At 42.4% G+C, this 23,807-nt stretch overlaps 1 protein-coding gene across 9 annotated transcripts in view; it reads right to left on the reverse strand.

Annotated features, from left to right (window-relative positions):
* WDFY3 (WD repeat and FYVE domain containing 3) overlaps positions 1–13,801 on the reverse strand; it is a 194,109-nt gene extending 180,308 nt beyond the window's left edge. For all 9 annotated transcript variants that reach the window (XM_082759312.1, XM_082759316.1, XM_082759315.1 and 6 more), the window contains exon 1: positions 13,502–13,801. The gene's annotated coding sequence lies outside the window, so the exon portion shown is untranslated. The remainder of the gene's footprint in view (positions 1–13,501) is intronic.
* Between the last annotated feature and the right edge of the window lie 10,006 nt (positions 13,802–23,807).

Consider the following 23,807-nt stretch of genomic DNA (forward strand, 5'->3'; position numbering starts at 1 on the left):
GGGGCTCAGCCCGTCACCTCCATGCTGTTGTCCATAGTTTCTCCCCTCCTCTGAAGCATTTCCAGGAGGAGACCAAAGAAATACCTCCACAGCAATCTTGTTCCAACCAATATTTTGGCATTACTGTAGTCCATTTGCTTTAAAACTGAAGCCCAATGTACTGTATCACCAACAGACATCTAGAAAGTCCACAGAAGTTTTGAAAAAAATATTTCTTTTAAGGGCAGATCAGGAAGGCCATATAATTGAGATTATGACAAAGACAAAAACAAACAAACAAACAAAAACAGCAGGAAAGGCAAATGAACTCCCTGACAAACCAAGACACAAGCACACAAACACATTCTCTCCCTTGCCTCATCCCTCTATCATGACCTAAGCTTTTTGAATGAGCAGAATATCTGAACAAAACAAAAAAAGGAGGTAAAAAAAAAAAAAAAACACTTGTTTTATTTCAAGCACTCCCAGGACCAACAGTACCACACATGGCAGACTTGAGGGGCACATGCCACAAGAAAAACACTAACAGGCAGAGGTTGAGTTCTCTTCCTCTTGGCAAGCTAAGACAGTCCCTTTTGCCCTTCCTGTCCAGACATGCCAGCACACCACTTGGAAGCAGCTGAACAGCTTAAAATAACGTTGATGTAGTAGAGTGTGTGTTTAGACAGCACCTGCACCTCTATCAGAAAAAACAGTTACTCTACAAAACAGCAAGATGTGCCCAAGAAGGACTGGGAAGAAGGGAACAAGGGGCAGGACACCACTGACCAGTGAGATGGACAAAGGAAACAAGAGCAGGAGCAATAACTTGGGTTAACAGAGGAGCATCAGAGGTGTAACACAAACATCCCCTTCCCCAATTCCACAGCATTTTCCTCTGATGAAATGTCAGGGGGCAAAAGCTCTGTGCAAGTCCAAATGAGGCCAACTACTACTATTTTCTAGAGTAAAATGGGGTGGGGAAAATAAAAAAGAATATTGCATGAAATCGCAACGCCATTTTCTTTGGCTCTCAGGGCACTGGCACAGTCTCTGTAAACAGCCTTCCAAGAGCTGCTCCTGCACAAATAGCACCACTCTTTTTCCACTGCCAGCTCCCTGCCTTGGTGACAACACAACAGGCAGAGTGTAAGAGAAATGCTTTGTTTCAGTACTAAGGGGACCTCATATTCCACAACTGCCTGTCGTGCTTAAATTTCCAAACACCAACAAATACCTGGAGTACTTGCCTGCCATGTAGCAACTTAGGAAACATCAACCTTGTTGAGACAAAGTTGTAGGTGACTACAATATTACTGCTTAGACAAGCTGTTTTAACTTACATTTTACAGACTTCTTTCTTGAAGACATTTTTGTTTGCTATTTCATCCACATCATTAAATTGTTTGGCTTGAGACAAACTTGGTTTCCTAACACGGATGTGTTCATTGACTACTCAAGCTGGTATGCCCTGCTCAGCATCATTAAACTGCCATCTTCAGCTCAGCAGCTTCCCTTCAATCACATGAAAGGCACACCAGGTCAATAAGCTAATGCAAACAATAAACCAGCAGAAGACAGTAACTCATGCAGTACGCTGACTTACCTGGATGGTAAGCAAACTCACTGTCAGCCTGGGAATAAGAAGCTTAGGACAGTGATGATCAGCCATGGCACATATCACTTGCCATTCAAGGCTTCTCCCTAGCACTTTCATAAGTGCATTACATCTTAAAAAAGACACTTGGATTCCACTGAAAGGTGTTGGAAGCAGTGCAGCGATGTCTTACTGTTTGTGTGGAAAGATTTCTTGCTATGAAAACTATTACAATGATCCCAAACCCACTGAAGTGCCAGATCCTTCATAAGACAGTTGTTTTTAACTAGGAAACGACAATACACAGAAGGAAAAGATGTCATATATTTCGATGATACTGCTCCAATACACATTTTTCCTCCTTCTCTGGAACTTAACATGTTCTTGGTCCCTTCCCATCTCCCTTTTCCATGTCATTTTATTGAAAACCATGTAACTTACGCTGAGCTAATTATTCTTCAAGACGCAGACCTAAGACTTCGACATGTAGATTGAGGCCTTGCACAACAAAATAGCTTATTCTTATTCTCTGTTGTAAGTGGGATATATTTTGAGACAGCATTTCATTTTTAGCATGAGCCAGCAGCCAACCCTGAAATTTAGCCATCTTCTTCCCAGCCCTGTTTAAAATACTGTTACATTTTGGGAATCCTGTCTCAGGAAGATTCATTATGAACAGTATAGAGAAGAATGAGAATCTTACTGACATCAGAATACTTGAGCATAGAAATAAAAAAAAGGCAAGGGAAGGTGAGACTACCCAGGATGTCTCTGTAAGAGACAGAATGAAGTGGCATTAACGCAACACAGAAAATCATGTACCGATGTATCCTGCCACAGACTGCCAGTTCATAAATAGAAGAGGGAGACACTGAAAATGGAATGCAGGAAGGATAAATCAGAATAAACATATGTAATGAAACTCACTACTGCTTTTGCAGGGTTTACTATCATTAGGGAAAAGCATTACTCTTTTACTGGACACAACGAATGCTGCCATACCTCCAATCAACAGCTTTAAAAACAACCATAAATCCTCACATGTTGAGGAGACAGGTTGCTTAGGCAGCAGCTTCTTCTGCGGACAATTTCACTTATCAGCCACAAAAGCTGTCCTTCCTTGATCCTGTGAACTACTTGCTAGTGGCCACTGCCAGACTAATAGCATACCATACTATATTATTTCCTTGATGTGCAAAGCCTGGAAAAGTGTACTTCTAAGCACTAAAGCTCTATTGACACTGTTCAGTCTGTCTAAGCTTTATTCTGACAGTACTTGATGAAAAAGCTGGAGGGAAACAGTAAACTGCATTTTTAACCAAGTGCTCAGAGTTACAGTCAACTGACATACATGAAAAGAGAATCCTACAGCCCTAGCATTTGCTTGCCACTCTGCATTTTTGTTCAGTTCCTACAAAAATACTTAATTGTAAATAACCAAAGAAATAGAAGGGGGGGGAGGGAGGCATCATGAGAAGGAGTTTATTCTACCATTTTTACTTTTGATTGCCAGATTTTACTTGTTAACCAGCAAACTGGTCGTGGCCATGTCAATAGTCGTTAACACAAGAGAAAGACAAAAAAGAACAATTTTACAAAATTCTTCAGTGTATCTGCACACAAACACCTCTTCCCCAGTATATGTAAGTGGTAGCAATACTTGTATTAATGGGAAAATAACAGACAAAGAATAAAGGTCTTTCTCAGGCCTCCATTTTCTATTCATGTAGACCAGGAAAATAAAGCTACAGAAATTGCTGGAGAATACTTTTCATATATGAACATGGAAATGCTGCTGCGCACCAATGGTGCTTTTTTATCTTCTGAGCTACCAAGACCCATAAATCTTGAGCAATACGTCTCTTCTAGAAACCTGGGTTATTCAGAGACTGATTTTGCCAAATGCAATCAAATGCTTCAACAAGCAAGTATTAATTCTGACTGATGTTCCTGATTGAGCCTCCACCCCCTTACTGATTAACTACATGCTCATCCCTTTGAGTGTGAACCCTGAGTAAAGTAAAAGGTTCAGAGGACACCTGGTTTATAGTTAATTTGCTTAAATTCACAAAGGCAAACACACTTGTAAGGACACCTTTATAAAGGCCACCTGTGAAAGAGAAATAACAATACTGCCTACATCCCTCTCTCTCTCTTCACACACAAAGAAACAGTGTCAAACTGGAGCAGAATCTGATACCACTTAGTACTACTTTGCACAGAAACAGTTGTGCAGACACTATTTCAATAAAGCTCCTAAAATCAACGTCCCTTCTCTCATAGACTACAGGGAACTAAAGAACAAGGGATACTTTCTGGTTTTGGACACACCCTTGGGCCCTTTATCGTAACAGTTTCAAAGGCAGGTTAACTTCTGTGGTAACCTAACATGGAGCTACTGGGAAAACGAACCCAAAGCAAAAAAACACATCCATCAACAGGGACCCTGAACTGTCTGAGGCACGGGAGTTTCCCCTCCTTCCTACTCAAAGGCAGCATTCAGAGCAGACCGCTGCAAAAGGCAGACCACAAGCAGATAATCACTTAAGGATTTCCACTTCTCCACCACAACCCTCAGCATGAAGCAAGGGGACAGACCTGACCTGAAATCCTCTCAACATGAACAGCTACTAAAGATTTCAACACTTTTTTTTTTTTTTAAACAATTGAGACAAGCTCATTCTTGTGTGTTGTGCTGTTACTGGCTTTCATCTTTTTAATTTGAAATGTCTGTCCTTATAGAAACCCACAGGCTGCAAGTTCATTGCCTAGGAAAGTGGAGGAATGAGGCTGATGTAAGAAAGCATGGGCTGGAAAGACGAGGACAGCTTTCATCTTTCAAATTGGTTCTGCCTGTGCCAGAGGAAGGTAAGGCCTCATCTTGGTATGTTGTATGCCAAATCCAAGCCAAAAGAGAAACATCAACTACTGTGATGAGATGCTGTCCAGATCTCATTTTAAAAAGAAAAACAATTTAAAGACACACACAGTTTGATTGAAAATGTTCTTCCAAGGATGTGACTCGTAAATACATACACCTCCCCTGCTTTCATAAAAAAAAAAAAAATCAGATCATTGTGTGCATTTTACGCACATACATATACACGTGTTTCACTGAAGTAAAATTGGGTTATAGCTGCCGGTGGTTTAACTGACCACTAGGTTCTGCCAATTCACACCAAGGGCCTAGGCAAAAGAACAAGGAAAGCCAGTTCTAATACAAGCATATCCAAACTTCTTTCTCCTTAAGTGTGGAGATACCCCCAGTTAAATTGCAAAGATTTCTAACAGACAGCAAGGAAATTTTTTTTTTTATTTTTTTTATTTTTTTTAACTCTGATCCAACACTGCTAGAAACACGGTTACATTCCTGGTAAGAAACTGAAAGCAAAATATTTCTGTCTCCAAAAGTTACTATGGTCAGAGTAACAAGCGTTGCCGCTCTACTTTTCAACTCTAACACTGAAAAGCTAGAAAAGAGACTCCCTGGTTACCTCATGACCCACTGAAAGCCTAAATTAAACATTCTTCACTAGCTTATCCTCCTTCACCACTCAGAGCTGTGAAAAGAACCTTTTGCAAACCTAATTAACAAGCAAATTAGCATCCTCTTAGATCATGTCCACTTGGTTTTTACATTTCTATTGTTGCTCACTACAGAACTACTGACTTAAGTACAAGCATTTGAACTGTGATACATCACTTAAATTATTTATATGCCTATTCCATGTCACTGCTTATAAAGACTGTTTACTTTTGTCTGTTCAAAGATGCATCCTTTCTTCTGCAAACCCAAAGAAACTCCCCAATAAAATGAATTTCACTTCTCCATTACTTTCTCAGATGGGAAACCAATGGTAACAAAACCATTGCCAGCTCTGACCATATCCTTCTAAATCTCATAAGTGCCACAGCCCAACTCCTAGCATTTTGCCATGAGAATATACCAAATCTGTTCTAGCTCTCAGAGTTGTGGGGAAAACTTGCGAAGACTCAAAAGACAAAAAGGAAAGTAACTTATTCCATGTTTGTGATGCTTTAAAAGCCACTGCTTAGGCAAATCTCACAACTTAGGGTCTGCACTGTGACGTACCAACTCTTAGGTTAGCAATCCAGAGAACATCAAAAGGCTAAACTTTTACAGTAAGAAATTCACTCCACTTACTTTGTCATTCTAACACATGGTACATTCTTTACTGCGTGCACTCATGCAAATACAAAGCAGGGCCTTGATCTCATCCATGGCTCTCTAATGAAGACCTGAGAACCTCCATAACATGCCATTAGAAATAAATAACTCCTGTCAAGAACACAGTTGCAGAGAGGAGGCCTAAGACCACAAGTGGCACTCTGAATGGTACAGAGGTGAGTCTTGGTGCAGAAACAGTAGAGAGCAGCTGTTCTGTTATTATCAGCCTGCAGTGAAAGCCGTCTTCTTTCCTGTTCCCAAGTCAGAACATCAAAGCCCACCCTCTCCCATTCCATCAAGTTTCAACAGCTTTTGGAACTAAAACAAACAAACAGGGGAAGAAGAAAGGTCTTATAGGATTATTCTACTGTCAGAACAGTGAGGCCCTGGTTCAACAGTAAGACAACTTGAACAGATAAACAGGCTTACAGCATGCAGACTGAGGGAACTGAAAATTCCCAGCTCCTTATTCCCATTGCTCTCCTGGCTATCCTCAGACATCTGCTTTGTTTCATTTCTGCAAAAAATAAGGATAACTTCTAAGCATGACACAGTAACAATCACCCCCACCAGTTTTCTGCACTCAGGGTGCAGAAGCAGTGTAAACCAGCACGGCCACTGAAAGACTCTCTGAATAAAGCCAAAAGAGCTTCCACCAGTGCAGTACAGAAGACCTGCTATGAACAACCCAAACAGTAGTACTGCAAACCAGTCTAAAATCACAGAATCAAAGGGGTTGGAAGGGACCTCAAAGATCATCGGGTCCAACCCCCCTGCCAACACAGGTTCCTCAGAGCAGGCTGCCCAGGTAGGCATCCAGACGGGCCTTGAATACCTCCAGAGAAGGAGACTCCACAACCTTCCTGGGCAGCCTGTCCCAGTGCTCCATCACCCTCACTGTGAAGTTCTTTCGCATGTCGGTGCGGAACTTCCTGTGCTCTATCTTGTGGCCATTACCCCTTGTCCTGTCCCTGCAAACCACTGAAAAGAGGTTGGCCAAATCCCTCTGCCTCCCACACCTCAGGTATTTATACACATTGATGTATCTTGGATGAGATCTCAGACCGGAACAGAGATGGATTCTACCTGATTTATCTTAGGTGTACCCGCTTCAGGTATTCTAAACAGTCCCTCTCCCTTTTGATATTTTCCATCATCCAAGCACTTGAAATCTCTTCTTATAAAGTTCTCCTACTAAGACAAATGGATATTTTGTCTTCTTTTTGATTGAAAAGCACGTGCAGTCTCTAGGTATGTGTTTTGCTTTCTGTTGTTGTTGTTTGTTTTTTACTTTTTTTTTTTTTTTTTTTATAATTTTTAATACCATGTGCTTTCTGCACCCTGAGCATTCTCTTAGCCCTGCAAATTCTCTTCCTCTTTCCACAATGTCAACTTATTTGAGTAAAGGATACACTTACAGTGCCAAGTAACCAAGCAGAACTTCAGAAAGCTTCTGCTGTACCAACTCCCTCCCTTTCTAATACAGTTCATCTGTTAGCTTACGTTTTGGTTCTTGGGAAGAGTTATGGCCAGCAAGCAACATCTATGTCTCACAGTGGCATTCAAATTCAGCCCACCTTCTGCAGAAACACACCGCCAGCTACTGCTTTACACAAACCAAATCAACCTGCTTTGAATTATAAAAAGATCTGTAACGGCTTCACTGGAAAAATAATACATCTGGAAAATTAAGAACATAAATCGTGATTCATTTGCACCCACAGTCCATCTGGCAAAGCGATATTGGAAGAGATATAACAGCAAGACAATCCAGGTAGAACTACCCAGGGATAAAAAATAAGTTGTACCCTCTGATACTCAATGTATTGTGATACCACTGCCTGTAGTGCAAGATGAAGCCAGAAAAACCTTTTGCTCAAGAGCTCCTCATCCACCTTCTTACTCCAGTCACTTTCCCAAAAGTGAAGAACCCTAAAAAAACATCAGAGAATAATGCAGAAATATATTCCACTGCTAGACATGTACCTAAGACTTTCCTACAAAATTATCAGTGCTGAAGGTTTTGCCTTTATGCATTGGCTAATTTGTCACAGCAGCTTTGAGTTAAGCACTGATGTTGGTAATTCTCCCCCTGCTATGAAACCCTTCAACACAAAGCTTCAGACAGATGCAAAACAGAAGCTGCAATGTCCATTTGAGAGGAAATGGATGATTCAAGAAAGGGAACAACTTTTCCCATCAGCTACGGAATTATTCTAGTAAGTTGCTGGAAAAAAATAGGCAAAAGCAAGGTCTAAAGGGTCTGACTTCTCTAAATTAGTATAACAATTGAAATAAGAACTTTAAGTTAGGCATACAACTGCTATATACCCATCCAATCTGAAAGAGTTGGACTCTTAGATACTTCTAGCGTCGTATGTAGTTTCTCTAGAGCAGGTGAGAAAGAGATGAAATAAAAATATCTGGAAAATCCACTTCTTTGACTTGTCTTTGAATTTATTATTGTCTACACACTAAGTTAGCCACTCTGCTCAGAGCTTTTTCCTTGTGTTGTAGTAAGATGCATGACATTTAAATAACAATATTTGCAGAAGTACAAGAACTATACATGCATGTCTCGTTGCTATAACTGAGATGCATTCATGTCATACCTTGCTCCTATATTCCTTAATGTTTACCCCAAAATTTAAAGCAATGTGCTTTCATACCACTCAGAATTAACTCATCATTCATTTCCTGTATGCATTTATTCTTTCCAAGCACAACAGCACACCATTGCTTTCAAAACATCGGGAAGATCCTTTTTACACGTGACAGTAAGTTCTGCAATTTGTTCCTACTCTGCAATATGACAAGAACATTTGTAGTCACATGCCTAAGACAGGCAGAAATCCTGCACAGGACACCAATGAAACACCAAAACTAAAAAAAACAACCAAAGCTAATTTCCCTTAAAAGAACCTAAAAGATGATGTCTAGCTTGCACAGGAGCAATCCACTTTCACCTAAATGCCAAGCTTTTTTTCCTCCTCCAAATCTCAATATGGACAGTCCTACTTCCACACTCAGTGTTGCTCAACATGTTGGGGAAAAAAATAATTAAAAAAGGTTCCTGCTGTTATCAAGACTCCAAGAACGCCAGCACAACTTAAAACAAACAAACAAAAAGCTATTGCACATTCCTGCTCGGAACAGAAATCAAGAAATTTTGCCCCAATGCAGTTTGTGGCAGAAAACAAGACGTGTATGAAACCATCGGTCACAAAAGACTTGAGGAAAAACAACAAACACTAAACCACATCTCCCAGACAATATTGAGCAAATTCCATAGAAAAAGAAGTGAGACCTGTTCTTCCTTCTTGGCAGGCACCGGACAAAGCTGAGCTTTGCCCCTCTTCTGCAAGCCATGGTGCGGGCCACGAGCCCCATCAGCGTGAGCCCCTTCCCTGATGGAGAGCAACACCTGAGCGAAGGTGCAGCCTCCCCACCAGCTGCTGTCTTTGAGTCCACTTTTCTAGCAACTTCTAGAGGGAAGCTTCTGATTAACCAGAGCCCTCAGGAATAGGAGGCACACTGAGCTGGGAGAGGGCAATGTCCAACAGCCCTCCAGTACCCCTTGGCTAAGTCAAAGACCAAGCAGAAAAGCCCAGCTCCTGCAGCTCATGGTTCTATGGTTTAACGCTTTAGATAATCCAATCGTAGTCCATGTGCACATGAAGGTCATTCCCCTTCAACACTCGTCAAAAATTATTTTTTATTACATGGCTCTGAAACACAACCTTCTTCACCTCTAAAACACAACAATTCTTCACCTCTAAAGCTCTGATACAGTATAATTTAGATTATAGATCAAGAAATACATGTATATGCAACAACTACACCACAGATCTTCTAGCTTCGCTTAAATCATCGTCCCCCTCATCTGATGGGTGACCCAACCGCAGACAGCCTGCAGGTACTCCATCATCTGCAAGCGTCAAGAAAGGTGGTGTACACACTGAGCTGTAACACCTCAGGAGAACAGGGGATACAGCCAACAAGCAAAAGCGTGACGTACTGCAAAGCAAAACATAGGGTCTTTGCCAGACACATGCTTGGAAGACCTGGCCACACAAAATGTATTCAGTCTCACAAAGTTTGTGGGGTCATCCCTGCACTACCACCTGAGCCAAGATGCTGCTCTCAAGCCCACACCGATGACTACAGGTAAAGAGAGACAAGTGGCTAGCAGGATTTCATGTATAGCACCGGATGCTTTTGCACAGTCACACAGGAATGCAGAAAACAGCAACACCGTCTATGTTGTCTGTGGGGCAGCTGATTAAAACAAGTATTTATAGGAGCCTTATAATTATGTCACGTATTATCCAAGTGAACAAGGTGTGAATGGCCAAGCAACAGGACATAAAATGTCAAAAAGAAGTCAACAGTAGCGATACAAGAGTGCAAATGTTTATTTCAAGATGAAAACTGCAAAACAGAGCACAAAGTTAATGAAGCCTCTTCAAGAAGATGTGCCAGGCCTACACGAGTGTGATGTACAAAGGTTTAGTTATGACTAACGTTGTAGCTCCTTCAGAATATATTTTCTGAAAGCAAGTATTTTCTGTAAACAATCAGCATTGCCAACAATTTGAAGCAATGAACACTGTAAGTATTTGTCACAAGCCGGACATTTCAAATGCTTTATTACTGCCGTTAGCAACAACACCAAAAAATAAAAAAGAAAGAAAATAAATAAAAAATGAGCAAACTAGTGAAATTAAAAGCTTTATTATAAAACTATGCAGAAATCAATTTTCTTCCCTACACACATACATGGAAGCTGTACTATGGACCAATAACACATTCAATTTACCATTTCAAAATGCAAATTTTGTTATGGTAATATTATAAAAAGAGGTTTCCACAATTCTAACTGTCAGGAAGATGAGCACTGGGAGGTACATTAAGAACAAGATAGACAGTTTCTCACAGCGAACAGCAATCCCCCCTCCTCCTCTTGAAAATATTTTTATTTTGAACAAATGATCTAAGACTTCCTTAGAGCAGGATGTCCTGTAAGTCAGAGGCCACTCCTGAGCCATTATTTCCAGTATTTTGCAATAGGAACTTCAAATCACTTACGAACAGGAACAGAACTGCTGATCAGCATCTGCACATTAGTCCTGCAGGAATTTTACAAGGGACACACTACTGGCTTTTCCTTGCATAACTCTGCTTAGCATACCTTCAGAAACCCACGTAAAACCCCGTAACCCAACCCTACAAAACACTTAACATTGATGTTTGGGAGGTGAAACACAGCTGGATCTCCAAAATTACTTAAGTCTCATGACAGTCCTAAGCATTTCAAACAGTAAGCAGACCATCTAACCCACGCTCATCATGTTCTCTGCACAGTAAGCATCCCAGAATTTTTACCCTTGAAGAAAACTAGGAAATAGTTAAAGGAAGGCTTGCAGATGTGAAATAAGTTGCTAAAGTCTTCTAATAACAACACGCATCTGTGCATCCTGAAGACAAGTTTGCCATGTATGCTATTTCTGACAGTTGCCCTCCAGTAACCCAGAGCTAAACAGACAGGCTTTCATACCTACCCAGAAGGATGTTAGGGTACTTTCTCAGCTGATACAGGCAGCAAGATGAAACAACACAATGCAGCTTCCTAAATTACATTTGTTATTTCCAGGTTGAAAATATTAAGATTTTTTTCTTAGTACCTTCTCATTGCTGTTCTCAAAGCAAGAGATAAGAGTGCTTCCTCTCCACAGTAGTGATACAACGCAATACTATAGAGTGGCTGATCTTGAAAGAGTAAACAGTCTACTAGAAAGATGAACTCTCACTTAAACCTTGAGCTAGAAATACTGTAATACATTTCTAAACGCTTGCTGAAGATATTAAGTATCACCACACCACTATGCTGACCTTGCTTCAATTTGAGTTGAGTATATCACCAGCTTGCTAAGAACTGCACTAACTGTAGCCATATAACCCAAACCACACAACACTTTTACTCCAGGCTTATCAGCTAAAAGTTGCGAACGGGAAAAGCAAACAAACAGGTCCAGCTTCTGGCCAAGACATACCAAACTATGGAACACCATTCACTGACAGATAGTCTGCTCTAGCACCTTAGGTATTTCTGGCATTCTTCTACCCCAAATATTTTACTATCAACATTATTCAGCACTGCAGAGCTGGCTCTAACGGAACTAAACAGACCCACAGCACAGGAGTGCAGATTCCCGCTCCTGATCCAAATCTGCACCCAAAATTAGATTACCAGCACTTCTTTATCAAGAACACCGAGCAAAACTTTGTATTAACACAGTTGTACGTTTCTAGTATGAAAGCCAGGAATTCCACGAAGTATTTGCTTTTATAAAGATACCTGTCTGTAGCCTAAAAACATAAGTAAGGAGTTACTCGTCTTATGGCAATTTGTCAATGCAGGTAGCAATAAACCCGTTTCATATTTTCTAGTGCTACGAGTCTACCAGAATTACATAGGATGTGAGAAATACTACAGAAACACCAGTTCATGCAAACTGTAGTCTCCGCACATAGTCAACCTCAAGGTACCACTGCTTGCATTATCTGGCACATCACCAAGAAGTGCCACAGATGCCATCATGTTGGCTTTCTGTAGAACCAGCCTAGATTCATAAGAGGCCATGAATGCAGAAACCTCACATAGCTGTACAGCTGCTCACGGGCAGTGTAGGTGATGAACCCTCTCCAACCACCACTTTTTGGAAACTGTCGTTAGGGAGGCCTGTCACACACTTGTGATGGGCACAGGGACATGCATGGGCATGTAGTGAAACAGCTCTGGCAGAGTTCACAGGTTAACCAATCATTCCTACTTAATGCAGTGTGCAAAACTGACTTCTCCTAAGAGGAAACCTACCATTTTCCATGTGAAAATTAATCTTCTAGTATGCAGAAACCTTGTCAGAATCTTACAATGACAAATAACCAAAACTCAATTAATAATAATAAAAAAAAAAAAAAAAGCCCAGAACAAACAGAATCCTTCAGAGAATCCTTGGGAGTCGCTCTCATTAACCAAAACATTGCGTTTGGGCCATTCATGAAACTACAGGTCAAAAGAAACACATTTGGCTCTCTGCGCTGTTTCTTATCTACACCTGCCTCTCTCTACACTGTCACCCACAACCACAGCAGGAAACCACGTCCCTAATCTTTCAAGGTGAACACCACGCGGGGACTCGGCACCCACAGCTACCGAGCAAACATCGCCAGCGACGCGGCTCTCCCCGAGGGGCGAACAAACGCCACGCTCGGGGGGCAGCCGGCCCCCCACGGCCGCTCGGCCCCCCGGCACCCACAGCCGGCCGCTGGGGACTGCGACTGTCGCACGGCGGGGCGCAGGGCTCGGAGACGGCCTCCAGATCAATAAATCAGAATAAAGCGAGGGGAAGGCCCGCCGCCCCCCGGCACAACAAAGGCCGCCGGAGCGGTCCGGCGCCGCCGCCGAGCTCCCTTCAGGGCCCCGCAGGCCGGAGACCCCCGCGGGCAGGGAACACGGCGACAAAAACGAAGGGAAAGGGGCCGGGGGCTGGGAGCGGGGGGCGCAGCGGCAGCCATCGGGGGCCGAGGCCACCTGCGCCCCGGCATCCCCGGGGAGCGGGCGGCCACCACGGCCTGCGGCCGGGCCGAAGGAGCCGGCAGGCGGCGGGGGGCCCACGTAGGGGCCGGCGGCGGAGCAACAAAGCGGCGGGGCCCGGGCAGCGGCGGGCACTCACCGGGCGGCGGCACGGAGCTCCGAGGGGCCCGGCCCTGCCCGCCGGGGCGGGGGGGGGGAACGGCGGGCGGCCCCTCCTCTCGTCTCCGCAGCTGCTCTCACTCACGGCGCGGCACGGGGGGCCGCGGACCGGGCCCAGAGGGCGGCTCCCCCGCTGAGGCCCGGGCGGGCTCCGGCGGGAGGCACCGCTGCAGCGCGCTGCGGCCGGGGTCGTCGCGGCCCCATCAAGGCCGCGCCGGGCGAGGCGGGGCGGGGCGGAGGGAGCGGGGCCGCTCCCCGTGGCGGCCGGTGGCCATCTTAGTCCTCCTCCTTCTCCGCGGTACCGAGTGCCCCCTCCCCGCCCGGCTGCCAGCGCTGCCTCCTCCCTCCCGCCCTCCGCTCCTCCTCCTCCTCCTGGCTGGCTGCGGCCGCTGCCGCTCCCGTGCTTGGGTTTGGTTTGGCCCGGCCGGCCCAGCAGAGGGGCTCGGTAATGGCGGGCGGAGGGAGCGGCGCCCCACGGGGCTGCCCGCGCCCACCTCGGCCGGGCGGCACCGCACCGCCCCGGCGCTGTCCCCACTCTCTCTGGGCTGTAGCTGTTTTTCAGTGTATTTGCGGACTATTAGCTCGATTTTTAGCAGCTTCGGGGGCCCGTGGAGTCAAGCGGCGAGTTACGTGCCTCCCCCTCCTCCTCAGACACCCGCCGCCCCTTGTGCCCCTCTCCTCAGCGCTACCCCCGGCGCCCAGCAGCCTGAGGTACAGAGGAAAGGCGCCTGCACGTCACCTGAAAAGAAGTAAACAGGTAAACATAAGACAGAAAGAAGTCCACTTCTATTTGGGGCTGAGGCGCTTTCCCTTAGTCTGGTCGTACGTGCACCGAGTGTCCCTGCTGTGGTACACAAAGGGGATTGTGCATTTGAGCTGTGCAAGAGAGGAAATATTTTATCCATATGACTCAGATGTTTAAACATAGATGTTAATCTGTTCTTAATTAAGCCAGAAGTTTGGTTAAATCCCTAGAGCTGAAGGACTCCTTTGTGCCAGCTAGACAAATTGTCCGTTTAAAGTTTAACTAGACACACCAACTACAGTGTCACCTGGGACCCAGAATCTACTCAGATTCCTCATGGGGAAAGGTAAAGACATGTCCACGTGTGACCACTTAGCATTCTACCTTGTTCCAGTAACTCCTCACTTCCTTCAAGATGTCAGATATTAACAGCCATTCACCTCCTAGCCGTTTACTTTTTTCATTTACAAAATCACAGAATCACCTGGGTTGAAAAGGACCTCAAAGATCATCTAGTTTCAAACCCCCTGCTCTGGGCAGGGTTGCCAACCACTAGAGCAGGCTGCCCAGAGCCACATCCAGCCTGGCTTTGAATGCCTCCAGGGATGGGGCATCCACCTCTCTGGGCAACCTGTTCCAGTGCCTCGCCACCCTCTGAGTGAAAAACTTTCTCCTAATTTCTAACCTAAATCTCCCCATCATAGTTTAAAACCATTCCCCCTTGTCCTATCACTATCAACACATGTAAACAGGCATTCCCCCTCCTATTTATACACTCCCTTCAAGTACTGGAAGGCCACAATGAGGTCTCCCCAGAGCCTTCTCCAAGCTAAACAAGCCCAGTTCCCTCAACCTTTCTTCATAGGAGAGGTGCTCCAGCCCTCTGATCATCTTAGTGGCCTCATCTTGGAGTCTTCACAGAAGGGATTAAGTAGGTACTTGGTGAATCTGGCTCCAGGGTTAAAAGCAGTAAGAAATAACACGCCAACTACCACAGACCTTTGTAGTTTATGGGTAAACAATCACAAGGAAGCAGGAAAATTGCCTCTTAACTCCACTATCATGACTTAAGTGGAACTGGGTACTCTGTTATACCTGAGGTCTGATTGAGTAAACACCATTTACCCTATCTTCCTTTTCTAACAAGTAACATAAAAAATACAATTCCACTTAACATTTTCACTGCCTTGAGGGAAGGCCAAGCTGAAAGTTGGCAGTGTTGCTACTACAATGCTTCCAAGGACAGTATCTCAGTGCATGGAAGCAACATGGATGTTTCATTTACAAGCCTTAAAAAAAGAGATCTCCTTCATTAGTGTGCCATGAAAATCTTTAAGCTAATATGCTATGCATACCACCAGACAATTTCCCCCCCCTTGGGTATATCTTCATTCTGCACTGCAGCAAGGGGAAATCACAGATTTAATCAGCTTGTTTCGACAGTAATTTCATTTACTATGCAAGATAGAGCCTACGAACAATATATAGCACTTACCCATCACAAAATAAACACATCTCTCTAATGCATGTGTAGGAGGATACTTGCATCTTTCGTATGTAAAGGATTAACACCATTTATCTTAGCCAGCTCCACTGAGTAAGAAACAAAGCTCACAAAGATGGTGCTGTTCCTAAGTCTCTACCAGCAGAGGTACCTTAGTAGGAAGTCACAAAAAATATTCCAAAAGAGCAATGGGAATTGCAAAGACAGCTGTATGCCAGATAAAAGATTTGCTGCGTGCCAAATTATATTGCTTTTTTCTTCTCGTGTACTTAATGCTACTTGCATTTCTATTTATTGTCCTTATGTTTTGGTCAGTTGTCACAGTTCCAAAATAAATAATGGCAAACTGTAATAATCCATACTGAGTGATATCAGACTTTTTTTTTTGTAAACCTTCTCAGTATCTCCTCTCCTTTCACAAAGCTCATCTTGGCTGACTGCTTTCTCTTCTCTGAGAAGGTGCTAGTAATCACAGTGGTATAATTAGACAAAAAGTATTTATTTTTCCATTTTGCAATGCAACTGTGTGCAAGGGTTTCCATTCATCATTATAAACTGTAGAGAGGTATTTTTCTCCTTTATTAGAAGGTCATTTTCATATTTATTAGAGGTCATATGTGTACACCTACAGCTGTCTTTAAGTGATGAAGTTCTGCTCAGCTTTCAAGTGAGATTCCAACATAGTTGTATTGCATTTATTTTGTACATCTTGGGCAGCCAAGTTAAATCTGTCTTGTTGGCATATAATAGCTGAAACCAATGGACAGGCAAATCCAGAACTGGAAAGAAATTGGCATGAAAAAAATACACGAATATTGAGGGAATTTTGCCCTTTTGTTAGAATATTTTAACAGAAGAAACTAGGACTGATTTCCAGGTTACATGGCTTAATGTGTTCATCATACAGGGTTCTCATGACTAGCTTTGAGAAATGCTTCTCCCTGCCTCCCTCCTTCCTGTTTATAGATAATTTTAGTATTAAATAAGAAGAGAAAGGGTGGAGTTGCAGATGGTCTACCATCCAGGCCCTGTCCTATGACACTCATACTGAATTTGGCTGAAATTTGGAAAAGTAAAAAATCCCTTGTTGCATATGTTTTTTTAGAAAAATGATTGGCTGCTTGTCAGAAGTCCATAAATTAAATAATCTGCAAATAGTCTACCAATGAGCTCATAGCATTTGTAAAGCACTAGCAGACTTACTAACCACAGCAGATACACCAGCAACCCCAAGGAGTGACAGCATACTAATGAAAAAAACAGGGCTACTCCTCCCTTAACCTCTGGGGCTCTACAATCCATCCCCTTCTTGGATAAAGAGCCTTTCTTTTCTATTGTCTGTTGAAGGCTTAGAGTCATACAGCTTAAGTGAATACACATTTGTACCATGGTGCTGCAGGTTCATAGTTCAAGGGTGGTGACTTACGAATACAACTTGTTACAGTTGACCTTAATTATTTTTCTTCTCTGACAAAAACACACTGCAAAGGCAGCATTAGATTTATAAGCAAAAACATGGGGATGAAGGGAAAAAGGAGAACCAAGGACTGTGTGACTAAAGAATTCCCAGCCCACAAAACTTCACTCCATGTCTGTAACTGTAGAAGCAAGCATAAGTTGCAAAGTTCTCAACTACAGCAATTCCTCCTCAACTCCTGCCTCAGATTACTGGGAGGGGGGGAGGGGGGAGAGCGTGCTACAGAATTTACAAGCCTAGTGATGCATAACTAGTGTACAATAAAAACGTTATTGGAAAATGTGAAAAATACAGCATTGATAGAAAAGAACATAAGAGTTACATTGTACATGCATGCGTATGGGAAAGACCTGGTAGCTAAAATGAAATCAAAATGAAAGCTACTTAATATTCTGAGAATATGCAAAGTGTAGAGCTTGGAAACAGATTTACTGTATGTTATTTTTAAAGTGCATGTATGCTACCGATTGCTATTGACTGTCAGGCCTGTACAGCCAAAAGGCCTGTATTGTTTTCAGGCCACATCAATGGGACCCCATAGCTACAATGAAAGCAGGTGATTACAGACAATGTCTGGTTCCGTGGAGGTCTTTGTGGCTTCAAGAACCTCAAAGCATGATGATCCCAGAGAGAAATCTGAGAGGATGAGATCACACTGTATGAAGGAAAATGCTGCCATCTGGTGCCTCGGGGAAAAATGAAGTTTGTCTTCATGGTATGCATCACTTGCAATCCTGTAAATGCTGCTGTGTGGGTCCTACAGATCTCAGGTTTTCTTTTTGTTATTAAAAGATGTTACCATTCTGTGCAGCATAGCATAGACTTTCTTGTGAAGCCATACACCAAATGTCATAATATAGAGGTTGAAAAGTATACTGTATGATGGTCTGACCAAAAAAGAAATATCATTATTTATTAATGTAGCCTTTAAGGCAGGAGATTTTAGCAAGAATAATCAGAGGCAACATCCCTTGGGCCCAAGAACATACACAGTTTTCAGCTAGATATTCATTTTCTCACCAAAAGATTGTATGATGCTCTTTTATATCACAAATGCCTTTTGTACATCTTTTACTGCTGTGCATGAGAAGAGACTTAGAACCAGTACATTAAATTTGAAAAAGAACCAAAAATCTGCTCTTCACTATCAGGTTTTGTGACAAATTTCAACAGAACAATGATTTCTTGTGTTTTTTTTTTTGTTTTAGTTTGCTTGTTTTGCAGAACTGACTTTGACCTTGATAGTAGGTACTAGAAGCTGTGCAATAATTGTTTTACCTTATGAGCATTGTGGAATCTCTTTCAGTCAGTACATGTCAGAGGTCCTGGAAGACACAGGACAAGGCACCTAAACTGTTCATTTTTATGGTTTGGCTCTTACACCAGCCTGTTTCTGACTGTTGTTTATACAGCCTCAAAGGATGTGCCAAATACATGCTGAGACATTCCACACTTAGGATGAGGGAGTGTTATTTTCATCTGTGATATTTTTGGTTTTGTAGGCTTTCGCAGAAAGCCATAATGGCAGCTCAGGGAGACTGAAGTGACTGATCAAATACAAAATACACTTTTCAATTCTAGAAGTAGCAGAGATAAAGATGCTCTTTCTGTGAACTTAGATTTTTTTTTCTCCCTTGACAGGGCTCAGGAAAATTCCAAAGCCTGCAAGTCAGCTTCCCACTGGAAGACAACCAAGTGAGGTAAGTTACATAATTTATTTCTTAAAAATGTGTCATTTTTGGAACAAAGCAGTCACAAAACCACAGGCATGCTATCCATTCTTCCCCATAAACAAGCTCCCACACCATCATCTATTTCCCAGGAAGATGCTCTACTGCTAGAATGACTTCAAGTGCACTGAGTAATCTACAGGCCCTGCAGCCTGACAAAGAGTCTTCCAAAGCATTTAGTATATACCTTTGCATAACAAAGAGAAGGAATATTTACAAACTAAGAAAAGCTATTTCTAAAACTATATCTAAAGGGTCTTTCTTGTAACGCCTGCCTTAAAATGTGCTCTGCTACTTCAGCTAAAGCATCCAGTTTATCAGAACTCAGTGCTTACCATTTGTCGTGGTTTAACCCGGCTGGCAGCTAAACACCACGCAGCCATTCGCTCACCCTCCCCCCTCCCTCTCTGGGACGGGGGAGAGAAATGGAAAGTGAAGCCCGTGAGTTGAGATAAAGACAGTTTAATAAGACAGGAAAATAATAATAATAATAATAATAATAATACAATGATGATAATAGTACTACTAATAATAATATGTACAAACAAGTGATGCACAATGCAATTGCTCACCACCCGCTGACCGATGCCCAGCTTAACCCCGAGCAGTCCGGCCCCCTCCCCCCGGCTAGCCACCCCTATATATTGTTTAGCATGACGTCAGATGGTATGGAATACCCCTTTGGCTAGTTTGGGTCACCTGTCCTGGGTCTGTCCCCTCCCAGCTCTTACTGCACCCCCAGCCTGCCTGTTGGCAGGACAGAGCAAAAGTCTGAGGTGTCCTTGGCTTGGTATAAGCACTGCTCTGCAACAATTAAAACATCGGGGTGTTATCAGCACTCTTCTCATCCTAAGCCAAAACACAGCATTCCACCAGCTACTAGGAAGAAAATTAATTCTGTTCTAACTGAAACCAGGACACCATTTCTCTTAAAGTGAGGGATTGGTGCAATCAAACAACTTCTGACATCAACAGTTTTTGTTATGCCTAACTGCAGACCACTAGTTGAAGTCCATACAGACTCCTACCTGTTATTATGGGCAATTGATTGTTTGCAGTGTGACCATCTCAGGCTGTTTCTCACTGGCTGTTCTACTCAGCAGAATTTTGCTAAGTGTGCAGAAAATCCTGAGACAGAACACTTTTAGAACATGCTCATTTCCTACCTCACACGGTGACTGCTTTTAAAGCTTGTAAAGAGTGGATAGCTAAGTGACCAGGAATATGTTGATGCAAAAAGACCACATGGAGACCAGGGTTCCTTAGGATCAGTAACCGCTACTCCTTTATTGATGACGTAACTTCAACTCTTCTGTTGAAGATAGGCTCCCTTCTTATACCATTCACTCTACAGCAGTACTTTTCCACTAACTATTCATTGGTCAACAACTTTGCCCAGCAACAGCAAACACCCAGCAACTTCCATGCCTTAATGGCTGGAGAACAAGCAGTCTGAGACAGCAAGGCATTCCTGAATCATCCTTCTTCGTTCCTTCTAAACTCTTTACATTCTTCATGGTCTCATCATTAAGAGTCCGATGTTATTACCAACCATGGGGCTTGTCGATCCCTATGGCCACACTCCCACAATATGTTATTTGAAAAAAATACTTTTTACTCAATATTATTTACTATAACATTTGGAAACAACAAGCCAAGTTAACCCTTTAGCTGAATTACCAAAATTCTATGCAAAATAAAAGGATTCTTGGGGAGCTACGCGAAGGTTGATGTCACTACTTAAGGCTGTTTCAAAACTTTTTCCATGCTTCAAAACTTCCAATTTAATTTCTAGCCACAGGTTATTTACAGCCATTGTATAGACATTTGTTCCTATAAAATTAAGTTTTTATTAAAAATGGAGCTAGGTCCTCATATTACTAACTCAGCATTGGAAGAACTTGGGGTTGCTTTCTGTCAACACCATCAGAATTGCTTGTGAATACATAGACAAAGTCTGCATCTTTTAGATGCATACATAGCTTCCTGTAGAGAAGCAGTAATTTCTTTGACAGTCCCCTGTCCGTGAACAAATCACAGAACTTGAAGCTTTTCTAATATTATTAGCTGTGTCATATAAAGATAGTTTTAGACAACAATGAAAAATCTTGTCAATGCCTGTGGCAGCCTCGTTGACTGCAAACTGCATTGTCAATCTCCCTTCAAGTTGCAGTCTTGAAAGAGCATTTCCTTTCAAACAGAAGTTATTTTCTACATGTTTTCAGTCTCCAAGTAGAAAAAAAGTTATCACCTTTGATAGGGGATCCAGAGGGTTGCCTCAGTATCTGAGCTTTTGATTATTGCACCAGTTGATGATCATTTTATGTAGTAGATGGCTACGTGGCTAAGGGAATCCATGTGAAAAGTGAGTAGAGTGCATACAGAATTCATGAGAAGGCTTAAGTCCACTGTAGAGATCCACATCTCTACTTAAATACTCTTCCCACTTTCTCAACACTTTTATAGACTCCTAAAAATACCAAGTTTAAATGTAGATAGCATCCAGTGTCTAGAAAGGCAAAATTTTAATACATATAAGCTACAGTCACCAGTATATTTGTGTGGTCTCATGAACAACAAAACACTGTCCTATTTGTAATCGCAGGTTTCTTGGTACCTTTCAGATGGCTCTATTTGATATCCTCTGGTCCCTGCTTCCAAAATTCCATGGGATTTCATTACGACCCCAATTAGTTTCCCTGAACATTCTAGCTACCAGTATGCAGTCATCTCTCAGAATACTCGCACAGCCTCCATTGCAGGGCTAACAGATTTAATGATAATTTATGTTGCAGTTTCCACATATAATTTAAGTTATGCAGACTGATAATTATGTTAACATAAAGACAGATATTGTTGATGGATATATTCCTTTAAATATGCAAAAAATGTTATCTTCAGTTGCAAGAGAAAGCAAGTCACTCTTGGCTTGATACAGTTTCACCATTCTGACAAACAGGTCAACTTGCTTTTGGGTAAAACGCTTTTTAGTAAGTGAAATCAATATTTACCCAGCACTTCTTGAAGAAACCACACACAATTGCATGTCTTAGTGTCATGCATAACTGTCCCCAGATCAGTGCTTGGGTCTCAGCTTCCTAATGCTTATTCTTTGTATTTTCTATACAAAAATACCACCTAAAACAATAAGTTCTTTTCTAGACACCTGATCACAAAAGTCCTATGTAAAATGTAGGGATTTGAAAATAAACACATGATCTCAATCACAAAGTTTACAATACTACACTCAGAAGCAGAGAAAAAAAAAAAAAAGGCTTGATGCATTTGGCTGATCAGAACAGCCATGCAACTCTGATGAGTGAGTGGGGTTTGAATGCTGCCTGGCCAGATGTACATGCACTGCTGATTTTATTCTGTAGCTAACACATAGCTTTATTTATTGCTAATTCATAACATTTCTGATAATAAGACTCATCTAGAAAGACAACATTTTCCATGCTCTTTTTTTTACATCAAATGATCAAAAAGCACACAGTGGTTCCCATGTCAATCACCACATCTGTTTACCTTTCCTCTTCTAATCCTTTCTTCCTCAAAAGACCATATAATTTTGTATATTATCAGTAGCAAGAAACCAACTGTAAAACTCTTTAGAATTTGAGGGACCTCTGACAGGAAAATAGTCCTGAGTTTTATTAGATGTTCCTTGTTACTGCATGAACCAACCTTTTTCTCTCAAAAGATCAAATTAAACCTGAAAAACAGTTTCTTCCCACAAGCTCCTCCTGCTGGTGTTGCCTCCTTTGAAGGGTAAATCTTGACTCTCAACAAATGATCTTTCTTCATCATTTCCTCTTATTTTCTCCAAAGAGAGGAAACCACAAGCCCTGCAACTTAATTTCCATTTTCAGGCACCAAGTAGAAAGGCATGGCAACGTACTCTTGTCAAGTCATCAACAGGAAAAATTGCTGACTGTCAAAACCAAGCTAAGAGCAATTCCTCTAAGCTCTATGTTTTGATAACTGGGAAGCAAAGTGGCCAACAGAGCTTAAAAACGAATCTCTCTTGGGTGCCTAATGGAAGTATTCAGAACACATGTCAAAAAGGTTACAGTTTTGAGGAGGCACAGGAGGTAAAGGAGTGTTATCTATAAGGAAAGTAATTAACATCATATCCAATTGCTTCTAAAGGTTACTGATGTGGACCTGTAAGGACAATGCTTTTGCTGTGCTATTGCCATGTCAGATAAAGAAAGGTTCTGCAACAAAATTATTTTTTCCCCCGCTAAAAAACATCCCTTTAGGCAAAGAGGTCTGACCCACTCAGCTCTTCTCATCAAAGCAGAAGAGATAAGTAACATGTGCAGATACAGCTGTTGCAGTAATTATCCAGCATTTTCAAGAATCATTTTCACTCAGCAATAAGGACCACGGGGTAACATGTGTTGGTCTCTGCTGTCCAAACTAGCTAGTTATAGATGCTTATCTTCTAATTTCCTCTCACCTGGGCATCACAGCTCCTTCTCAAACATACCTGATAGCAGGTTTAAGCATTGGTCCAGTACCTTGAACCAGATGCTACTAGAAAAATATGTGTGACCCATTTGGTGATAAACTAGAGCTGATTGATATGGTGGTGCACTAAAGGTAACCAGGTGTTGTGGTTTAACCCAGCCAGCAGCTAAACACCACACAGCTGTTTGCTCATCCTCCCCCCTCCCTCTCTGGGATGGGGGAGAGAAATGAGAAAGTGAAGCCTGGCTAGAGCAAGAGGAAGTGGGAACCAGTAAGGAGGAGCTGTTAGGCTCAGACGGGCCTATAGAGAGCTGTGCGTGATCAAAAGGAACACACCGATCAGAGTCTGTAACT

Source organism: Aythya marila (assembly GCF_965140915.1).
Source record: "Aythya marila genome assembly, chromosome: 4".
Classification (NCBI taxonomy): Eukaryota; Metazoa; Chordata; class Aves; order Anseriformes; family Anatidae; genus Aythya; species Aythya marila.